The sequence below is a fragment of the Cyprinus carpio genome, chromosome B4 (genome assembly GCF_018340385.1).
Source record: "Cyprinus carpio isolate SPL01 chromosome B4, ASM1834038v1, whole genome shotgun sequence".
Classification (NCBI taxonomy): domain Eukaryota; kingdom Metazoa; phylum Chordata; class Actinopteri; order Cypriniformes; family Cyprinidae; genus Cyprinus; species Cyprinus carpio.
The window spans coordinates 28,959,794-28,982,858 of NC_056600.1; the positions used below are offsets into that span (position 1 = coordinate 28,959,794).

Here is a 23,065-nt window from a genome sequence, read left to right on the forward strand (position 1 = left end):
TGCACTCAGGAACTGACAATGTTGGGCTTTGTAAACCTTGTGTGGCAAAATCGCTTGTCTGCCACAGCCACTTTCCAAATGTGACGAGTAAAATAAGAACTTTTTGTTTGTATTTGTTGCAGCAGGACTGCGCCTCAACCTTCGACTACGCATTTTCCTCGCATACTCAGCAAGCACTTTTAATATTACGCCGAAAGTAACCAGTACTTTGCTCACTGCTCCGGATTTGAGCCCAGCCGCATTCGTGATCGCCAAGTTCCAAGCACCGGGCGCCCTGATGAAGCTCCTTTGCTTGCCAATAAACTTGCATGTCTGCTGCTGCCCGTCATATGAAACTGTGAATATTGTTGAGTGTATCAAAAATGTGCTGACGCCCCCAGACACCTTTTGATGTTGCACAGAGTACCAGATTCAATCGGTGAGAATTGCAGTGGACATACAACGCTTGGAGTGAGTTCGTTTAAAACCACATGCACCTCCCTTTGTTTCCCGATTGATAACAGAGGCTCCGCCGAAACCGAAGCCACACACAGAGATGGGTCGTTGCAGTGGTTCAATCACTGTAGTATCTTTCTGAAATACCACTTATGCTTAGGTCACTTGTGTCCATGAACCCGATTGCCCATTCTTTTTTTTTTCCCTGTGTGAACATATCTCACACAAACAGCCACCAGTTCACGTTTTGACTCATCCTTGTATTCATCTGCCATAAGAGCATAATAGGTGCCCTGTGCTTCACAGACTTCTGCTTTAATTTTACGCAACAGCAATGAGGCTGCGGACTCCAGCAACTAATTTTGTATATCTGGGCTCATCAAAGTTCCGTTTCTGGGCAGCTGCTCTAGACGATTTCGGATCCGTGGATCATATTTGCACATGAACTTGAACAGTTCTATATAGTTTCCTTTATTGAGAGCATCTTCATTTTCCCTGTGTCCACGTAGGGGGATGTCCTGCTTGGCCCAATGTCTAAAACAACTTTTAGATGGTCCCAATTCCTTTCAATAAATGAATAGTCAATGGCATCACGGTTCATTTGATTTAACACATTTTCCCGACCTGTAGTTTGGTTGGCCCTGTAGCCTTGAAATTTATCCAGTGAAACAGAGTGGGGTTTGCTCATCTGGTGTTTTTCACATGCCTTCCGCAGGTGCTTCCAGTCCACAAGCCCCTCTCTCGCAAATGGGCTGTCAGCTCCGCTGGGAAAATGTCTGCACATTTTACAGAAAATCGCATCCTTAATTACACTGTACTCCAACCAAGAAAACTGTCCATACCACTTTGAAGAGAAGCTCCTTGATTTTCCATTCTTGAAAGTGCAGGGAAATACCTTCAGATTGGGTTGTGAAGGTGGTTCATCTGTTGTGGTTAGATCGGCGGGTAAACCTGCGTCAGGCTGACCGGAAGAGGGCACTGGCACTGCCACCAGGGAGCAAGCTGCGGCTGCCACCAGCGCCTGACTAGCCTTCTTGTGGGTTAATGAGTCTGAAGAGCTGGGCTGGGTGGACTCGACAGATGAAGGCAGTGGCGTGTCTTCTTCCTCAACTGGGTCTGTGATAGATCTGCTGTAGTAGATCTACAGTGTTGTGAATCTGAGCTCGATGGACAGTAATGTACAGCGCATTCAGTAACATTTAAACAATCAGGATAATAAATCACACTGAATATGTTTTTCACGAGAAATGTCCACAATAACACAATCATAAATGTTAATTGAGGCACCAATCTACTGAACACCAGCACATCTAGTGACCCAAAATGTCTGATTAAGCTGTAACTTTTAAACACAACTAAACTGTGCTGACATTTATCATCAAAACAACAGCAGCTGCAGCATCTCATCTTTCATCTTTTGATCATTTTGAAACATTTGTGATTGCAACAAATTTGTATACCTTACTAAATTAAAGTCAAATAATGTAATTCACATGCGTATCATTTATGTGGCATTATTTCATCAGGTCTCACCTCAGAGTCTTGAGTTGAAAGTTTGGATCCTGTAGTAAATCACTGAGCTGCTTCACTCCTGATGGTCCAGGATCATTTCCTGTGAGATCCAGCTCTATCAGGTGTGAAGGGTTTGATCTCAGAGCTGAAGACAGAGCTTTATAACCTTCTTCAGTGATACTGCAGTCTGAAAGTCTATTAAAAAAGATGTTATTCTTCCTTATAACACAGATTGTCACACAAGTACATGTTCTAGAATTAAGAAAATAAAAAGATGCACTACAGGATTTTGACCTGAATGGACTTTTTCACAGTAAAGCTGGGTAAAGTTATATATTGGTGAACGTAAACTACAACAAATGCAATTTTTAATTTTAATTTTCCACAGTTATAACCTACAGTTGCAATCAAAATTACTCAAACCCTCAGAGATTGCAGTACTTTACAAATAGAAGCTTTTCTGAGGATCCAGGATAAAATAAAAAATTGCATCTATAACAGTTCACTGGCATATTAAAAGTGATAATGTCAATATATAATGTAATATATTTTAGTTATAAGATTTTTTAATAACAGAGCTATGTCATAATTATTCAACCCCTGTTTAAAATTAGTGTTTTTAAGTCACTTATTTGCATGGTGGGGAATAACACAAATTGTCTCAAAACACAATTAAGCCTTTAGAAACTCTATTAAAAACAGAATTAGCTTGAGCTGTTACACACACACACAGTTAGTCCACGCATGTGCTGAAGTTGAGTAGCAAAAATAGCAAAGTCAACAGAGATCTCGCAAAAGCCATAGAGAAGCTATAGATAATAAATAACTGTATTACTTTAGAAAGCTCTAAGGCTATATGAAGATTTCCAAGACATTAAAAGTTCCTAGAGACACAGCCCTCAAGCCTTATTCCTTAGCTTAAAGTGTGTTTTACCAGAAAACCTTTGAGGGTGTTGAAGAAAAACCACAATATCATTAAAATGTTTAATCAGAGCAACTGAGAAAAACCTGCAATGTACAGCCAAAGACTTACAAGATGACCCGATGAAAGAAGGAAAACCATTTCAATGCAGTGTGTAAGAAGAACACTAGACAATATGGCCTTTCATGTTGAGACATCTTGATAAATACCACTCTTGATCAAGAAGAACAAAAGGCCAACTTGAACTTGCTAAAATTCATTTGTGTAGACCTGTGGAGCTCTGGAAGAATGTTTTTTGGAGTGATGTGACCAAACTGGAACTTTTTGGACCCATGGATCAGTGGTATGTCTGCTGCAAAGAGACAAAGCTCATAAGCAGAAGAACATCTCTCAATCGTCAAACTGGAGGTGGGATCAGTCATAAACTGTTATGGGGTTGCTTTACTGTAGCAGGAAGTGGAAATCATGACTGTATGAAGGACATCATTGATTCTTTGAAGTATCAGGCCATTTGACAAGAATTGTGATGCCTTTGGTGCAAAGACTGAAGCTGATGAATAATGGACTTTCCTGCAGGACAGTCATCCCAAAGTACACATCCAAATCTACTTCTGCTTGGTTCAGGGATCAGTCATAGAATTTTCTTGAGTGGCCTGTTCAGTCTCCAATTAGAATTTCATCATGATTCATCAATGTTCCGTTCTCAGAATCACTCAAAAGTGTATTAACAAACTTTCTCTAATACTTTACTGATGCCTGTGTTGAACTGGTTTCATAAAATTTTGTTCTCCGCAGCAAAATGATGTTTTGGCAGGTCAAGTGGGTTGAATAGTTTTGATTGCAACTGTATTATAACCTTCTTCTTCAGTGATACTGCAGTCTGAAAGACTTCAGAAAGACTAAATAAATAAATAAATAAATAAATTCATACATAAAAACATTTATTAGACCATTAGGATATTAACATTTCCCATCATCTCAGAAATCAATCTGTTTGTCAATATTTTATAAATGTATCTACACCAACACACCAATTTCACATCACTGACCCATTCCTTGTGACACAGCGCCAGTTTACAGACCAGCTGGAGCTTTACATTGATTCATGTTTAGATTAACCAAATTCAGACCTGAGTATCTGTAGTGTCTGTGAATTTCTCAGCAGACTGGAGATTTCTGTCACTCCAGAGTCTCCTATTTGATTCCTGCTCAGATCCAGCTCTCTGAGGTTTGAATTTTGAACTGATTCCAGAGCAGCACAACCTTCATCTGTAATACTGATGCAGTTTAACTGTAGAAGAGAGAAGACAACTAACTTCAGATTATATACAATTTACACAAATAGCAGCTTTACAGTTCTACTTTTATCTGCTAATATTAAGATTTGAATGATAATCACACTGTGAATTTATTATTTAATTTGATTATTAAAATGTTTGCATTTTAAAGTACAGTACTTAAACCTAAACCATAATTACAACGCTGTCTTAATTTCTTTATTTTAAATGAAGTCCTCAGGCTTTATTTTGTGGAAAGTCAGTGACCTTTAAGTTTCTGTGTTTAGTTCACAACAGGTTTATAAACACTTTGTTGTACAAATCTGGTAAAATCTGCCCAAAAATGTAGGAAATTACATTAACGTTAAATTAAGTATATTCGCGTTATGAGCTCAAAATAACTCACTCACCAGCATATTTAAATAAAATATATTACATTTAAAATCAACACACAATCATAACTTTCTACTAGCCAGAACAAAAATATCAGAAATAAATCAGATTACTAAAACCACATCTTATATTAGAATATATTTCATGTTAAATCTGATTCTGAATTATTGAATGCTTTCAGTTTTACGACAGTTTTTGTTTGGAGATACAAATAAAACAATTCTCCATAAATTATAAAACAGCATTTATTTAGTTTTTATTTCCAAATATATCTCAGTCCAAAATGAATATTTTCAAATTTATGAAACTGTGGTGGGTCACTAGAGTCTGGGTAATTAATGGGATACACTTTTAAAATACTTACTTCAGCTTTTCCAGTCTACACTCTACATTTTCAAACAGAGTCAAGATGATCTTCATTCCTGGGTTTCCTAGTTTATTCTCACTCAGATCCAGCTCTGTCAGATTTGAAGGGTTTGAATTTAGAGCTGCAGCCAGAACATGACACCCTCCTTCTGTGATACATTTTCTCCACACAACACAAAAAGAAAAAACACCACATTTAAAATCAAAATATACAACAATATTCTATATCACACATAACAAAAACACCTCATAATAACACAGACACACAAAAAAAAATCACCCAGCAGCAAGAATTTAAAAGTGTCCTTGTAACAATGAATATACTCACATCAGTGTGTTGAGTGTACAGTGTTTATCCTGCAGTAGAGCAGAGATCTGATTCACTCCTGTGTCTCCTAGTTCATGTTCACTCAGATTCAGCTCTCTCAGAAGTAACGGGTTTTTACCCACAATTCCAGTCACATACTGACAGCCTTCATCTGCAGCAGGACCCAAAAACCTGCAGAAGAGAAGATGAAGCTGGAATCAATTCAGTGTGCATTGCATCACAAAACATTTAAAGATTATCAAACATTGTTTTGTAACAAAACATTTTTTTTTTTTTAAGATAAAAGTAAATTCTTTAAAAGAAACTCAGGGGCAAAAGCTCACTAGATCACGAATCTCAAAAATCTGAAGATCTTTCTGGCTTTTAAGCAGGAGATGAGGAAAGTTAGCAAAGAGATAACTAGCTTGTGACAGCTAAGCATTCATAGTGATATATTTAGTTGATCTTTTGATGCCGGCTCTTCCTATTATTATGTAGCAGAATTCACCAAACACTGGATTGCTGATCCACTAACAGAGAAACATGATCTGGGTTCAGACCATCTCTGGATAGTTTTATTTAACTGATGTCTGTGTTGATGCAACAGTAATTCTGCTCATTATGAGAGGAACTGGAGGTTCAGACATGTGTGTGTGTGTGTGTGTGTGTGTGTGTGTGTGTGTGTGTGTGTGTGTGTGTGTGTGTGTGTGTGTTTGTTCATTGATCCTCTCCTGACACACATCACATGTTTGTGGCCTGTGATAGATCTGCTGTAGTAGATCTACAGCACTGATCTATATATGACTGGATCGCTCATCACATTATAAACTGCCAAAAGGCAGTGAAGCCAACGCAAGTGTTTGATCCGCCATCTTACTATTCCCTACCAGCAGAGAGCACCATTGAGTCACATGCACACCGCTGACCTAAAATCACCCGATTTGAAGCAAATCAGTCAAACAGGATTATTTTTTATGTTGTGTGCATGTAAATTAATTTTTACTTCACATGTTATCTGCAGTGTTTATGGTCTTTTTGGGCAGGATAAGGATGTATTTAAAGCGTTTAGGTGTGTGTCTGCTGCGCACTGATGACACAGGTAACTGATCAAACACAAAATATAGCCTATTTCTTTATGTACGTAATTATTCAGGAATTATTAAATATGAACCTATTAGTATCAGAAATTGATTTGAATATACAATGAATAATACAATATCTTCTGTTAATATTGCTCAATACTGAAATGAAAAGCTTAATTTACCATCTTGAAATAAAGCTTCATGTTCGTACTGTCTCTATTGAGTTATTTCTCTGAATAAATTATGATGTGTATATTTTTAATGTCCTGATTGAGCAACATCTATTTCAGACTCTCCAAGATCGTGCAAATACAGTGGGTACGGAAAGTATTCAGACCCCCTAAAATATTTCACTCTTTGTTATATTGCAGCCATTTGCTAAAATCATTTAAGTTCATTTTTTTTTTCCTCATTAATGTACAGACAGCACCCCATATTGACAGAAAAAAACACAGAATTGTTGACATTTTTGCACATTTATTATTAAAAGAAAAACTGAAATATCACATGACCCTAAGTATTCAGACCCTTTGCTGTGACACTCATATATTTAGCTCAGGTGTTGTCCATTTCTTCTGATCATCCTTGAGATGGTTCTAGACCTTCATTTGAGTCCAGCTGTGTTTGATTATACTGATTGGACTTGATTAGGAAAGCCACACACCTGTCTATATAAGACCTTGTACAGCTCAACAGTGCAGTCAAGAGCAAATGAGAATCATGAGGTCAAAGGAACTGCCTGAAGAGCTCAGAGACAGAATTTGTGGCAAGGGCACAGATCTGGCCAAGTTTACAAAAAAAATTCTGCTGCACTTAAGGTTCCTAAGAGCACAGTGGCCTCCATAGTCCTTAAATGGAAGACGTTTGGGATGACCAGAACCCTTCCTAGAGCTGGCCGTCCGGCCAAACTGAGCTTTCGGGGGAGAAGAGCCTTGGTGAGAGAGGTAAAGAAGAACCCAAAGATCACTGTGGCTGAGCTCCAGAGATGCAGTCGGGAGATGATGGGAGAAAGTTGTAGAAAAGTCAACCATCACTGCAGCCCTCCACCAGTCGGGGCTTTATGGCAGAGTGGCCCGACGGAAGCCTCTCTTCAGTGCAGACACATGAAAGCCCGCATGGAGTTTGCTAAAAACACCTGAAGGACTCCAAGATGGATGAGACCAAGATAGAACTTTTTGGCCTTAATTCTAAGCGGTATGTGTGGAGAAAACCAGGCACTGCCTCATCACCTGTCCAATACAGTCCCAAACAGTGAAGCATGGTGGTGGCAGCATCATGCTGTGGGGGTGTTTTTCAGCTGCAGGGACAGGACGACTGGTTGCAATCGAGGGAAAGATGAATGCGGCCAAGTACAGCGATATCCTGGACGAAAACCCTTCTCCAGAGTGCTCAGGCCCTCAGACTGGGCCGAAGGTTCACCTTCCAACAAGACAATGACCCTAAGCACACAGCTAAAATAACGAAGGAGTGGCTCACAACAACCCGTGACTGTTTTTTGAATGGCCCAGCCAGAGCCCTGATTTAAACCCAATTGAGCATCTCTGGAGAGACCTGAAAAGGCTGTCCACCAAGTTTTTACCATCCAACCTGACAGAACTGGAGAGGATCTGCAAGGAAGAATGGCAGAGGATCCCCAAATCCAGGTGTGAAAAACTTTCCCCATCTTTCCCAAAAAGACTCATGGCTGTATTAGATCAAAAGGGTGCTTCTACTAAATACTGAGCAAAGGGTCTGAATACTTAGGACCATGTGATATTTCAGTTTTTCTTTTTTAATAAATGTGCAAAAATGTCAACCAATTCTGTGTGTTTTTCTGTCAATATTGCTTTCTGTACATAAATTAAAAAAAAAAAAATAAAAAAAAAAATAAATAACTGTTCAAGGCGAATAAAGATGTGTGTATACAAAGCATAAATCTTTCTTCAGATTTCAGAATGAGCACTTTGTCATTTGTTATATGTTGAGGTCGTGTTCGTCTGATGTTTATCATGTTCATGATGTTCTACTATAATGAACGTAGCATAAGTAGGGGAAATCATGAGTGTTTGCAAGTTTCAGTACAGGGATACTTCAGATTTAAAAACGCTGACTTGTTATGTGATGTTGTCTCGCTAAAATCATACAATTTCCTATTAATTCAATATGATGTTTACACACACTGGGGATTACCAATATGGCGGCGCGGCGGCTTCACTTTCATGACGTCATGAGCAATCCAGTTCTCTATTCTAGATCAGTGATCTACAGTGTTGTGAATCTGAGCTTGATGGAAATTAATGTACAGTGCATTCAGTAACATTTAAACAATCAGGATAATAAATCACACTGAATATTTTTCATGAGAAATGTCCACAATAACACAATCATAAATGTTAACTATCGAGGCACCAAACTACTGAACACCAGCACATCTAGTGACCCAAAATGTCTGTTTAAACTGTAACTTTTAACACAACTAAACTGTGCTGACATTTATCATCAAAACAACAGCAGCTGCAGCATCTCATCTTTCATCTTTGAACATTTTGAACATTTTTGATGCAACAAATTGTATACCTTACTAAATTAGTGAAATAATATAATAATATTTATATATAATATAAATAATTCACATGCGTATCATTTATTTTTCATTATTTCATCAGGTCTCACCTCAGAGTCTTGAGTTGACAGTTTGGATCCTGTAGTAAATCACTGAGCTGCTTCACTCCTGATGGTCCAGGATCATTTCCTGTGAGATCCAGCTCTATCAGGTGTGAAGGGATTGATCTCAGAGCTGAAGACAGAGCTTTATAACCTTCTTCACTGATACTGCAGTCTGAAAGTCTATTAGAAAAAGATGTTATTCTTCCTTATAACACAGATTGTACATAAGAAAAGTACAAGAAAATAAAAAAGATGCACAACAGGAATTTTGACCTGAATGGACTCTTTTCACAGTAAAGCTGTGTAAAGTTATATACTGGTGAACGTAAACTACAACAAATGCAATTTTACATTTTTGCAGTTTTAATTTTCCACAATTATAACCTACTGTATTATAACCTTCTTTATGATACTGCAGTCTGAAAGTCTTCAGAAAGACCAAACTAATGAACGAATGAATGAATAAATAAATAAATAAAAATAAATAAATAAAAATACATACATAAAAACATGTATTACACCATTAAGATATTAACATTTCCCATCATCTCAAAAATCAATCTGTTTGTCAATATTTTATAAATGTATCTATACCAACACACCAATTTCACATCACTGACCCATTTCTTGTGACACAGCACCAATTTACGGACCAGCTGGAGCTTTACATTGATTCATGTTTAGATTAACCAAATACAGACCTGAGTATCTGTAGTGTCTGTGAATTTCTCAGCAGACTGGAGATTTCTGTCACTCCAGAGTCTCCTATTTGATTCCTGCTCAGATCCAGCTCTGTCAGATTTGAAGGGTTTGAATTTAGAGCTGCAGCCAGAACATGACACCCTCCTTCTGTGATACAGTTGTTCTTCAGACTGCATAAAGAGAAAACACTTCAGTTTTAATCTGAATATTTACCAGTATGTTTTAGCTGACAGTTGACAAATACTGCTGATGATGATGACAACCACATTACCAAATTCACGTTTTTTTCAGTCAGCAGTCTCTTATACAAGACACACAAAAAACACACAGCAGCAAGAATTTAAAAATGTCCTTGTAACATTGAAATAATGTACATCAGTGTGTAGAGTGTACAGTGTTTATCCTGCAGTAGAGCAGCGATCTGATTCACTCGTGCAGAACATTGAGATCCAGTGATCTCTGTCTACTCATCGTGCCTAGATCTAGACTTAAAAAACGAGCTTCATGGTCATTTGCATTCAGAAACGCCTCCAATAAACCATATGTGGTGACAACACCTCCCTTTATAAATCATGTGAATGTATAATGTCCTCACCGAAATCATGGAAAAAGAAAGCAGTACTGACTGAGAAGCCATTCTGTGCTCTCAGAATTACTTCCCAGCAGCACGACAAAAAAAGGCTTATCTTACTTAGTATTTTTGTCTTGTTTTTAGTTAAAATAATCAAGATGCATTTACTATATAAGCAAAAATATATTTAGTCTTGTTTCCCTGTGGGGATAAACAAGACTAAATAACTTATCTAACTTGAACTATTAATTTATAAATTTAGTATTTGCAATTAAAGGACACAGGAAACACACAGCGGCTTTTCTTTTTGTAGTATTTCCATTCTAGCACTGAATCTCTACTTAAGCATGCTCAGAGATGTGCTTTTATTTACACACATTCCTACGTTTAAGTACAATACGGTAGATCCCACACTTTGCATGAAACTGTTCTTACGCACTCATTACACACACATCTGTGTGTATGCACTGTTGATAAATGAGGGCCCTGTAATGTAGAGTTCATGCTGGAATTAAAGCCTGCAAATTTCACTGAGCTGAAGCAGTTCTGTCCTCAATTATGTGGCAAATGATCTAGGTCCATGTTAACAGATGGATCTAAATTTTCAGAAAACACTAATGATTGTCACAAAACTTACCTCAGTATCTCTAATTTGCAATTAATATTCTTCAGGCCAGTGCAGAGGAGCTCCACTCCTGAATCCTGCAGATTATTATTGTTCATGTTCAGCTCTTTCAGACTGGTATCTGATCCAAGAACTGTAGCCAGAGCTGGACAGCTTTTGTCTGTTAAGCCACAATCATTTAATCTACAAGAGAAATAAATCAAATCACAGAGTTAGATACATGTAATACATTTGTTAAATACAAAAAATACATTTATGGCAATTATTTTTACATGAACAGTAAATATACAGCATATATATTAGAATTGTATTGATTCAAATTTCCTACATAAAACAACTAGCATGCTTGAATAAAACATAATAACAGGGCTCTAGACTAACTTTTTGCACTGGTTGCACTGGTGCGCCTAACTTTTTTTCTTAGGTGCACAGCACAAAACTTAGGTGCAACCAAATTTTCGACCGCATCACATTTAACACTGCAGTTTTACAAGTTAACTTTATTTTTTTAAATCGCGGTCCATATAGGAAATATTGACTTGTAAATGATTAACTAACAATCTGGTCAACATAAAGTTCTTTATTTGAAGCACAATTCTACAAGAAAGGTAACTTACTGAAAAAGTGTTGGTGCTTAAAGTGCTTCACTGAGCTGAAAATTAAATTTAAAACATCTCAAGATAAATGAAATAAAAAGAAAATCTAAATTAAATGTTTTCAAAGGGCTTCAAACTGAACATCTCATGGCTCAATGTCTTATGGACTAACCTCCATTGCAGTCACATGCCCCTCGGATGAATAAAAGAATAAAAAGTTTTATAATAAAAGTTTTGAACAAAAGTTTTAATTTCTTTAAAAAAAAAAAAATAAAAGATAATCTACTGACCCCAAACAATAAAAAAATAAATAATATAAATAAAAAAAATTACCATTTTAAATAAATGCTCTTCTTTTTAACTTTTTATTCATCAAAGAATACTGAAAAAAGTATCACAGGTTTCAAAAAAATATTAAGCAGCTCAGTTTTCAGCACTGATAATAAATCAGCATATTAGAATGATTTCTGAAGGATTATATGACACTGAAGACTGGAGTAATGATGCTGAAAATACAGCTTTGAATCACCGGAATAAAATATATTTTAATGTTTATTAAAATAGAAAAACGTTATTTTACATCATAATAATATTTCACAATATAATTATTTTTTCCTGTATTTTTGAACAAATAAATGCAGCCTTGTTGAGCATAAGAAACTCCTGTAAAAAACATTACAAATCGTTCTGATCCCAAACTTTTGACCGGTAGTGTATATCCGATAGTTTGTGCGGAGACGCTTCAGGACATGGAGACGCCGGCGTGATCACTTGCATTTTTTCAGTGGATACGCCATCATTTTTGCTCATAAAGGTAAGAGTAATACATCATTCTTAACTGCAAAGGGTCTACTTTATTTGTGTGCACTCACAATATCAACAAAACGTTGCGCTTTCTGACGTGTCGTCTTTAACAGGAGTACAAAAATGAACCGACACTCAGTGAAAACATGCCTAAATTATAAATATATCTATATACATGATAAATATATTTATAGACATGATAAATAAATCTATAGAAAGCTTTAAATGTCTACTTAACGAAATAAATCACAAACAAAAATTATTTCATTATAATAATAATCCGTAAAAATGCACTTCTCTCTAAAGGAGATGGCGAGTCAGGCTCGGCAACTTCATCCTTGCGACACAGACTCAGAAAACACTAGTTTATTAGTAAATAATTACCAAAGTGGTCATACTTCAAAGCTCCATGTTACACACACTAAACACCGTCGACCCATCACCATCACCAAAGTGGTCATACTTCAAAGAACCATGTTACAGCTGCGCTATTGCTGCGGGACACTAAACACCGTTGATCCGCTCTTGACAGTCGCGGCAGCACGGTCTCATGTTGTTTCCACCAGCGCGGCAATTTTGTTTTATCACTAACTGATGGATGTCTAAAATATAAAAGTAAGGAGAAGTCTAAAACAGGCGGGAGGCCCGGCCCACGTCTGAACTATTACGTGAAAATTGGCCCATGCAGAAATGCAGGGCTCTAGTGTCTGTTGTTGAACCACAGGCAGACTTTCAGAGTCGCGGAGACTTTTATTCCCCCCCTCGCATGGCTGGTCGCACCGGTGCAACCTCTGATTTTTTTTAGTCGCACTATTGAGAAATTAGGTAATTAGGTCGCACGTCTAGAGCCCTGAATAAAATATGTAAATGAATAATAGGCTTATATCATTAATGGCAATGAGTTATATATTTAAAAGTGCTGCTCTATCTTGATGAGTTTCTTGAGGTGGAGATGTGGAGGTTAATAATTTATGCATTGAGGTTATGCAAGAGTATATCTCCTTTATAGCAGAGGTTTAAGAAGTTAAACTGCATATTGGAGTAGAAATAACTATGGAACAATGTGTTTTATAATAACATGATGTGCTTCTTCTGTAGCTAACTAAACAGCTTGTTTTGCTGAAAATAGAAATTTTTACATAAAACCCATGTAAATCTAATAAAATAGCATTGCACTTTAATTCCAAAGGACTGCAGTTTTTAAAGAAAAAAAAGTTCAAGAAATTTTGTTTTGATTTAACCCTAAAAGAGATATATACATATAACTAGGGGTGGGGGGGGGATCGATACAGTATAGTATCGCGATGTTTTCCGCAGCAATACTGAATCGATACATGGACTGCAAGTATCGATCTTTTAGTATACTATTTGGTAGAATAATAAAATCAATTTCTTGACAATCCACTAGATGGTGGTGTTGAGTTTTTTTCTGGTGAGGTCAGCTGGGTCGCCTTCAGCATGCAGTAAGTTAGTAAAATAAAGAGGACAAGATCGCGGAAAGTTATCAGAAGGAGATGTGTTGCACTGTGGACCATCAATACAGTAAAACTGCACATTTTAGAGTGCCCTTTTATTGTGGCCAGCCTAAAGCCCCTTTCACACTGCACATTGGACCCGGTAAATTGCCGGGTCGCCTTCTGTGTGAACGCAAACACGTCCCGGGATCGATCCCGGGTTGGGGACCTAGTAACATTGCCGGGTTCAGTCCCGGAACGAGCGCTGTGTGAACAAAAGCCAGAACTAATTCCGTAAAGGGTGTGTCGTGATGATGCACGTTATCACGTGACTCTTTTACCGGGTGTTTTGAAGGCAGATCAACGTTCGCGACAAAAAAAATATGTGCAAACTGTAATGAAGCAGAGATCAATTAGATCCTCGCTATCCGTGCTGAAGCTGAGATCGTTCGCTATCTTAAGTGAAAGTTAACGTGCCTAGCGTTTTCGACTCTGTGACGAGTGGGGCGGGGCCGAGAGCGTGGGAACGGAGCGAGGCCGGTGGAGTGTTTGGGAAATGAGCGACACCTGCTCCACTCACCGGTCTCGAGTCCCACGGAGGAGATCGGAAGGATACAAAAGAGGGAGCGACGACAGTGAAGGACGAGAGAGGACCAGGCCTGGGTTTTATTTTGGGGTTTGGTTTTTGTTTGTGCGCGGCAGTCGTCCGTGAGGGCTGTCGCGCTGTTTTATGTTTATTTTGCTATTAAAGTTTTATTTGCATGTTCGCCCGGTTCCCGCCTCCTTCTTCCCCGTGATTATGGAGTTTATATTGTTACACTGGTGCCGAAACCCGGGAGGAAGGAGGGACGCGCTGCCGAAGATCCCTTGCCGCTGTGGTGAATCCGCGGTGCCATCGAGCAGGGCGTAGCAGTCTGGCGCCGTGGACGCTCGAGGCGGTGGACTGGAGTGAGTTGCCGGGGACGGACGAACTCGCTGCCGGCCGCCCGCGATGTGGGAGGGGCGGCTGCCGTCCGTGAGGGAGCGGAGGAGTCGCTGCGCCGTTCGCCAGGTGGCCGGAGCCTGCTGCCTCCGCCAAGAATGGGGAGGAGCACGGAACGGGGGACTCCTGCCGGCTGCCCCGAAACCGGAGGAGCCGTCGCCGTCCACCGGGCGGCGGAGGAGTGTCGTGCCGTCCACCGAGGGCCGTCCAGTGCCACCGCCAGGCACCGCGGAGGAGTTCACCCAGCTGGTGGAGGGCCGAGCGGCAGTGCGTCTGGGAAACCGGAACAATTTTTTTTTTTTTTTTTTTTTTCCTCCTCTCCCCTCTCTCGTCTCTGTCTCTCCTCATCCTTCCATCTCCTTTTCTCTCAACCTCGTCTGTCTGTCCTTACCCCCAGGTTCCCGCAGGGCACCGTGAGCGGTCCCCCCCCCGGAGGGAGGGAGGGGAGGGGAGGGGGAGTAGAGCGCAGTCTCGGGAGTACCCCCCGGCCTGCGAGGGGCGATGGGGGTATGTGACGAGTGGGGCGGGGCCGAGAGCCGTGGGAACGGAGCGAGGCCGGTGGAGTGATTGGAAAATGAGCGACACCTGCTCCACTCACTGGTCTCGAGTCCCACGGAGGAGATCGGAAGGATACAAAAGAGGAGCGACGTCAGTGAAGGACGAGAGAGGACCAGGCCTGGGTTTTATTTTGGGTTTGGTTTTTGTTTGTGCGCTGCAGTCGACCGTGAGGGGCTGTCGCGCTGTTTTATGTTTATTTGGTTATTAAGTTTTATTAAATGTTCGCCGGTTCCCGCCTCCTTCTTCCCGTGATTATGGAGTTTATATTGTTACAGACTCATACATTACACGTCACATCCTGATGTCACATGTTTTTATGGGACCTTTATGGGTTGTGTGTGAACGCACGCACATATTCCGGGTAATCACTGGCAGTGTGAAAGGGGCAAAATCTAGTGACCCGGGAACAATTGCCGGGACACATTACCCGTGTATTTTCCGGAATCACAGTGTGAAAGGGCCTTAAGGCACACCTGTGCAATAATCACGCTGTCTAATCAGCATCTTGATATGCCACACCTGTGAGGTGGATGGATTATCTCGGCAAAGGAGAAGTGCTCACTAACACAGATTAAGACAGATTTGTGAACAATATTTGAGAGAAATAGGCCTTTTGTGTACATAGAAAAAGTCTCAGATCTTTGAGTTCAGCTCATGAAAAATGGGGGCAAAAACAAAAGTATTTAGGTTTATAATTTTTGTTCAGTGTAGGTATGCACCGACATCTGCAAATTATCGAAGAGAAAAATGGCCAAAAATGCGAGCAAGAAAGATAGACTACATATAATATAATAATAATAATAATATAATATAATAATAATAATAATAATAATAATAATAATAATATGACAGTGTTCAGAGCACATGTTTCACTCTCCTCATCACTGCGCGGTTTGACGCTCCTCTCAATATTCCGCTCTATGAATGTGTGTTCCGCTCGATTTACCGTTCATGCTCACCGGAAAAGCAAAGTCCGCTCAAATAACGCGCCGTCAAAAAATTTAAATGCTGTATACTTGCTCCTGTTTGCAGTAGCGCTACTGTGCTGTAACATGGTGTACAGCTGTACGCTGTGATCTGAAAATGAATGCTACCTTTGTAGGACTATAATTATTTGGATAATTAGTCCAAAAAATGGATTTAAATAAATAAATGAATCCAACAACAACTTAAACTGATTCTGTTACATTGAAGTGAATAATTTTTTTTTTACTGATATTTAATATTAAGGTAAGTATTTATTAATCTTTCTTAATGTTAGTTAATAATAAAAAATTCATTAACTGTTAACTCACACAAATAAATATCAGTATTTATTAATCTTTCTTAATGTTAGTTAATGAGAATACAGTTGTTCATTGTTTGTTCATGTTAATTAAGAGTTCATTAACTGTTAACTTGCACAACTATTTATTTTAAAAATGAATTAGTAAATGTTAAAATTAATTTGAACTAAGATTAATAAATTCTTATATTGTAAACTAAAGTAGTTAACTTTGTGAACCTTATTATAGAGTGTTACCAATATTAACATAAATTCTGTCCAGTTTTATTGTGTTACTTTCAGGAAAAGTGTGGTTATTTTATTGGCTTGTGTTTTTAATTTTAATTCAGTATCATTAAAATTGAGTTAAATTTAAAAAGTCTTACAAAATAAATGTATATTATTTAATAACATAATAAATAATCATTACAAAGCATTTTTGGTTTTCAGCCATGTGCATCCAGAATTTTCGGTTTCAGTTTTGGACCAGAATTTTCATTTCCGTGCATCCCTAGATGTAAGACTACATGTTTTATTTAATTTAATTTAAATTTAACAGTAATTTACTCTCAAGCACTGAAATATCGCAATATAATCTCAATATATTTAAAATCGCAATAATATTGTATTGTGACACAAGTATTGTGATAATATCGTATCGTTAGGCCTCTGGTGATTCCCACCCCTACTTATAACTGGTATATGGTTAATTATCACTATAAATTAGGGGTGTTCAAGCCTGCTATGTATCAATGCAGATTAATGTAATTTTAAGATGAGAACAAAACATGACAAAATATATTAAATAACGTACAGAGCTCTTTTGGAGGTTTTGATGACTGCTGATAATCTAATGAGACACTCGTCTGATTTCTTGAATTTCTGAAGCTCAAACTCCTCCAGCTCCTCCTCTGATGTCAACAACACAAAGACCAAAGCAGACCACTGGGCAGGTGAAAGACCAACAGATGAGAGACTTCCTTTGCTAAGGTGGGTCTGAATATCTTTCACCAGAGTTCGGTCATTCAGTTCATTCAGACAGTAGAACAGATTGATGGATCTCTCTGGAGACAGATTAGATTCTAATTTTCTGCTTGATGTACTGAACTATTTCCTTTCTGCTCTTGTCATTTCTCTTTTTCATGTGTCAAAAGACCCCGTAAGAGTCTCTGATTGGACTGGAGTGACAAACCAAGGAGGAATCGTAGAAAAAGATCCAGGTGTCCATTATCACTCTCTAGTGCCTTGGTCACTGCAGTCTTGAGCAAATCAATCATGTTTTTACTTTTATTTTCCTGTTCTGTACAGTCTGAACAAATATACTTTTCTTGTTGATGTCTAGAAACAGATGTGCATAAAGAGCTGCAATAAACTCTTGAATGCTCAAGTGAACGAAGCAGTACATGGTACCAAGAACGATCCCTGTTTCCTCCTTAAAGATCTGGGTACACATGCCTGAGTACACTGATGCCTTATAGACATCAATACCACAGGCTTCCAGATCTGTGTCATAGAAGATCACATTGTCTCTTTCCAGCTGATCAAATGCCAGTTTCCCCAGTGAAAAGATGGCATCTTTATCCCAGGAAACATCTGGTGTATGTTCTCCATCATACTTTCGTCTGCTCTGCTGGATCTGAAATCTGAGGAAGTGTGTGTACATTTGTGTCAGAGTCTTAGGAGTGTCTTCACTATTTGACTCCTGCAGTGTTTTGGGAGGCATCATCAGCCTGATTGTTTTTCACAACATTATTTCTTTTCTCCTCTAAAATGTTCCTGGAGAACAGTGGCTGAAATCCAGCAGAAGACTGGGATGTGGCACATGATAAAGAGACTCTTTGATTGTTTAACATGATCAATCATTTCTTTGGCCTGATTCTCATCCGTGAATCTTTTTCTGAAGTACTCCTCCTTTTGTGCATCAGTGAATCCTCGTATCTCTGTCAGCCGGTCGATACAGTCAGGAGGAATCTTACTGGCAGCTGCTGGTCTGCTGGTGATCCAGATGAGAGCAGAAGGAAGCAGATTTCCCTTGATGAGGTTCGTCAGGAGAACATCCAGAGAGGCTGGTGATGAAACATCAGACCACGTCTCATTATCCTTAAAGTTTACAGGAAGTCGACATTCATCCAATCCATCAAGAATGAACAAGACTTTGAACTGATTTCTTCTTGTAAGCTTCAGTCCTTCTGTCTCTGGGAAAAACTGAGCTATAAGGTCCATCAAACTTACTTTTTCTTGCTCCTTTAAGTTCATCTCTCTAAATGGAAGAGGAAATATGAAGCTGATATCTTGATTTTCTTTTCCTTCGGCCCAATCCAGAACAAACTTCTGCACAGAGACTGATTTTCCAATGCCAGCAACTCCTTTTGTCAGTACAGTTCTGATCTGCTTCTTTTGTTCAGGTGCTTCAAACAAATTTTTGCACTCAACCTGTATCTCCTGTGATTCATGTCGTCTGGATGTAACTTCAATCTGTCTCACCTCATGTTCAGTATTGACCTGTTCACTACAACCCTGAGTGATATAGAGATCTGTGTAGATGTTCTTCAGAACTGTAGAGTCACCTTGCTTTGCAATTCCTTCAAACACACATTGATACTTCTTCTTTAGGCTACACTTTAGCTGATGAATGAAGATCAGCTCATCTAAACAGAACCAAAAATACAGATATTGTTTAATCTTATTTTCTCTCCTGCATTCATAAGTGACAGTGTTTACAGATGATCACAAGTTTCTTACCTTCTAGAGTATCAGCAGCTTCATCTTGCTTCATCTCTCTCAGGAAGTAGAGCGTGAGATCAAGAGCTGCTTCTTTCATACTGCATCTGTTCTCATTAAAGTCCTTCACAAAGTACTGCAAGTTCTCTTTTTGTAATATTTTCTTAAACTTTTCCAATTCTTTCTTTAGAAAAGTGATCATTTTGCTCTCAAGATCCTACAAAGACAGACAAGAATGAATGACAGAAATAACTTCATCTATATTTGGTCAAAATTATTTATTCAGTTATTAAAAATTTTCATCAAAAATCAAGGTGAGACAAACGTTAATTAGCAGTAAATATTAATAAAAATAGGCTTCATTCTTATTTGATGGGTTCTTAAGAAAAAAATAGAAATAAAAGTTCTGTCACACTCTTATTCAATAACATATTTGTTTATTATAATTATGAAATATTCTTGAAAATGTTTTTTATTACCTGGAAGATCTGCAGGAGACTGTCTGTAAAGTTCTTGTGGTTCCTGTGAGACTGTAAATCTGGATCTAATGTTTCATACTGAAGCCTGATAGTAAATAAAATAAATCAAAATAAACAAGGTTCGGAGGACAAACGTCAGATACTTAGCCTAATTACTGTGACAAATTTATGGAGCTCACTTTTAGATAATCAACACTAGGGTATAAATACCGCAGGAGCCTCTATCTATATTTCTCCACTGCCAGCATCCCCCCTCCACCCCATCTCCTCCACTTAGAGTTCATTCTAGGTTCGGGCCAAGGGGGGGGGGTACTCTAGGTTCGGGCATTCCCGAGCCCTTTACTACAGCACGCCAAATATGCATTATATACTTCAGCTAATTATATGTAAGTGTGAACTCGTGAAATAAATCAAAATATTGCATTTTTAGGAAAAGAAATATGACCAGATTTTGTAACCATTTAAGCAAAGAGAAAAACAATAAATAAATGATACATTTATGCACTATAAGTTTTATGATAATTATTCACTGACACACTTTCTGACACAGTCTGTGTAAACAAAAATAAGAAACATACCGTTTGGTTTGTGATGGTGTTTCTTCACTGAAGTCTGGTCCTGCATCCTTTGAGCAGTCACTCTTCACAGACACAGAGCTGGACACATGTGAGCCTGATCTTACACTAATGACACAAAGAACAAAACACTTTACTACAGGAGCTCCTTCAGTCTCATTTAAAGAGCTTCACTGTTGAGGATGGTAATGAAGTTAAATAGAGAGAAAATCAGTGATTAGTGATTTATTTATTTCTATCACAAGCATCTTAGTGGAGACATAAGCCAACACAACATTATAATGTCAAAGATAATAAATACCTTTTGATAGATGTTTTTTTCTCACTGAAGTTTGGCATGTCATCATCCTTTGACCGGTCACTCTTCACAGACACATGTGATCCTGATCTTACACTAATGACACAAAGAGAGAAGAGAAACTTTTCTACAGGAGCTTCATCTGTGTTTTATATTGACACACATTCTCTCTAGTCCTTCACAGAAACATTGCAGAGTTTTAAAGATAGCAGTCATTCTTGTTTACAGACTCACTTTTGTTTAACAATTTCTGTAAAGTACTTAAAATGTGAGACTAAATATATTTGTACAAATATTTAACTGATCTAATTAAAGAGATTTGTAACTCACTTACATTTCAGATACAATCTCAAAGTTATAATTTCTTCTTCACTGTAACAACTTTATGTCCTGAAGTGCCAACATCAAATACAGTAATTTAGGTGTGGTTTATTGTATTTTATGTACAGTGTATTTAGGTGTGTGTAGCTGATGTTGTACACAGGAAGCCGGGAGAAAATGCACTGCAGCTTCATAAAGCGTGCTGTACACAAGATAACCTTTGGGTCGTACGGCTCAGGAACAGAGTTATTAATAAATCATGAAAACTGAATCCAAACAAAGCGGGTTTGCTTTCACATCCAAACACACAGCGTCTCCACAACATGAGGACAACACTACAACTCACTGAAGCCTCGTCTTCTCTTTGTGTAAACCTTTGAACAGCATTACGCTAATATTTCACATTGTGATGCAGACATTTGTGAAATCTGGACTTCAGTCAAGGCATTTTAATCATTTCTGGATCAGTGTTCTCTGTTAGATAGAATAAATCACTTTACAGGAGACTGTGACCTTTGTAACTTTGAAGATCTTACACAAACAGATACATTACACACTAAAGAAAAATGAAAACATTCAAAAGCATCATATGACCCTTTAAATTAAGTGTGGAGTCATTTTTAATGTCTGACAATAAATGTATGACCTAAAAACCAAAATCACTGATGTGGAATAATTTACTTTAGTACATACCCAGTGCTGAAGAGCGACTGTAATTTGACTGTAATGATGATTTTGGTTTTTCAATTCTGAGATATTTATCATCAATTGGCTACTTTTAAAATATAAATGCTATTTTTAAGTAGAAGTTATGAAGCTCTGAAGTTGTGCAAATCATTTGTAAATATAAAACAAAGTTTGTAAAGGTTTTGTTTTTTCCAGCAAAGCTCTGAAACTGCAGCAGTGTTTAAAATGATTCTCTGAAAACAGACTCAGTGTTACCTCTGTTTCTGTGAGAGACTCATCTTTCCTCTCTTCTCTGACATACTGCAGATGAACAGCTCAACACTGAGATCTTTGTGTCTCTAAAGACGATCAGATGCTCATCATGACCTGGACATGACAATGAGATCAAGATCATGAGAGTTCAGAGGAAGAAATGTTTCTGCTTCTCGGTGGTTTGTTACTTCTGCGACAGACAGGTATAAGTTATAACTTAACAAATCACGCTTCATACAGCTCTGAAATGCGTTCATCATTCTCCTAAATAAGTGTAATGGTGAAAGTATTCAGACTTACTTGCAGTAGTTCAGACGATCTTGTGCTGCAGGAACAGAATCCAGAAGTCTTTAAAAAACTTTCGGTTTGTGATCGCTGTTTTAACAACACCTGTGCGATCTTCACGATTGATGTTTGTCACCTGACACGACTTCATCTTGGAGAAAATCAAAGTCCAGGTAACAACAGATCTCGTGCAGCAGCGCCACCAACTGGACAGGAATGTGAAGCACAAACACACCTGCTTTCTCCTTCTTCTTCCTTCTAACAGCAGATCCCAAACTAAAAACAGTGCACTAGCGCCACCTGCTGTTTCTTTCATATTCTCCTCTCAATCTTCTCCATTCACCTCCTTCTGCTACATTTGTGATTTTTACATTTTATTTTAATAATAACAGACAAATCATGTACAAGAAAAGATGGATGAGTTGTTGTTTTTTTCCACTACTCTTGATCTTCCTTATCGACCTGATACTTTAATGGTATTCTTGTCAGTTCTTTTTAAACATTTTTAAATATTCCACCAATTCACTATCTCAACAAGTAGATCTCGTAGTAACAGTACTTCTACTACTGCTACTCACAAATCAGGCAACCAACTGGCCCTTATTTACACACGACACTGCTCCTCTGATCATGTACTGGTTACTCCACTGCACACCTCAGATCACTTCCTCCTCACTCTTAACCTCAACATGGTCCCTGACACATCACTGACCCCTCCACATGTCATCTTTCCCTCACCCTCCCGGCTATCTGCAATGTTTTCATCTTCGCTTCTTTTGATGCTAACAGTGCTACTGATACTTTCTGCTCCACTCTTACATCTTGAGATCTCGACTGTATTGTTTATGATTGTGGTCGCTGTATAAATGCACTCACTCGCTGTTGTGTGAATAGAGAAACATGGTAACGTTGACTTACTAATAGGAATTTAACTTGTATAATATTTTTCAT

At 38.3% G+C, this 23,065-nt stretch overlaps 1 pseudogene; it reads right to left on the reverse strand.

The window, feature by feature from the left end:
• Positions 1-411: 411 nt before the first annotated feature.
• On the reverse strand, positions 412-22,097 carry LOC122137235 (annotated as a pseudogene).
• Between the last annotated feature and the right edge of the window lie 968 nt (positions 22,098-23,065).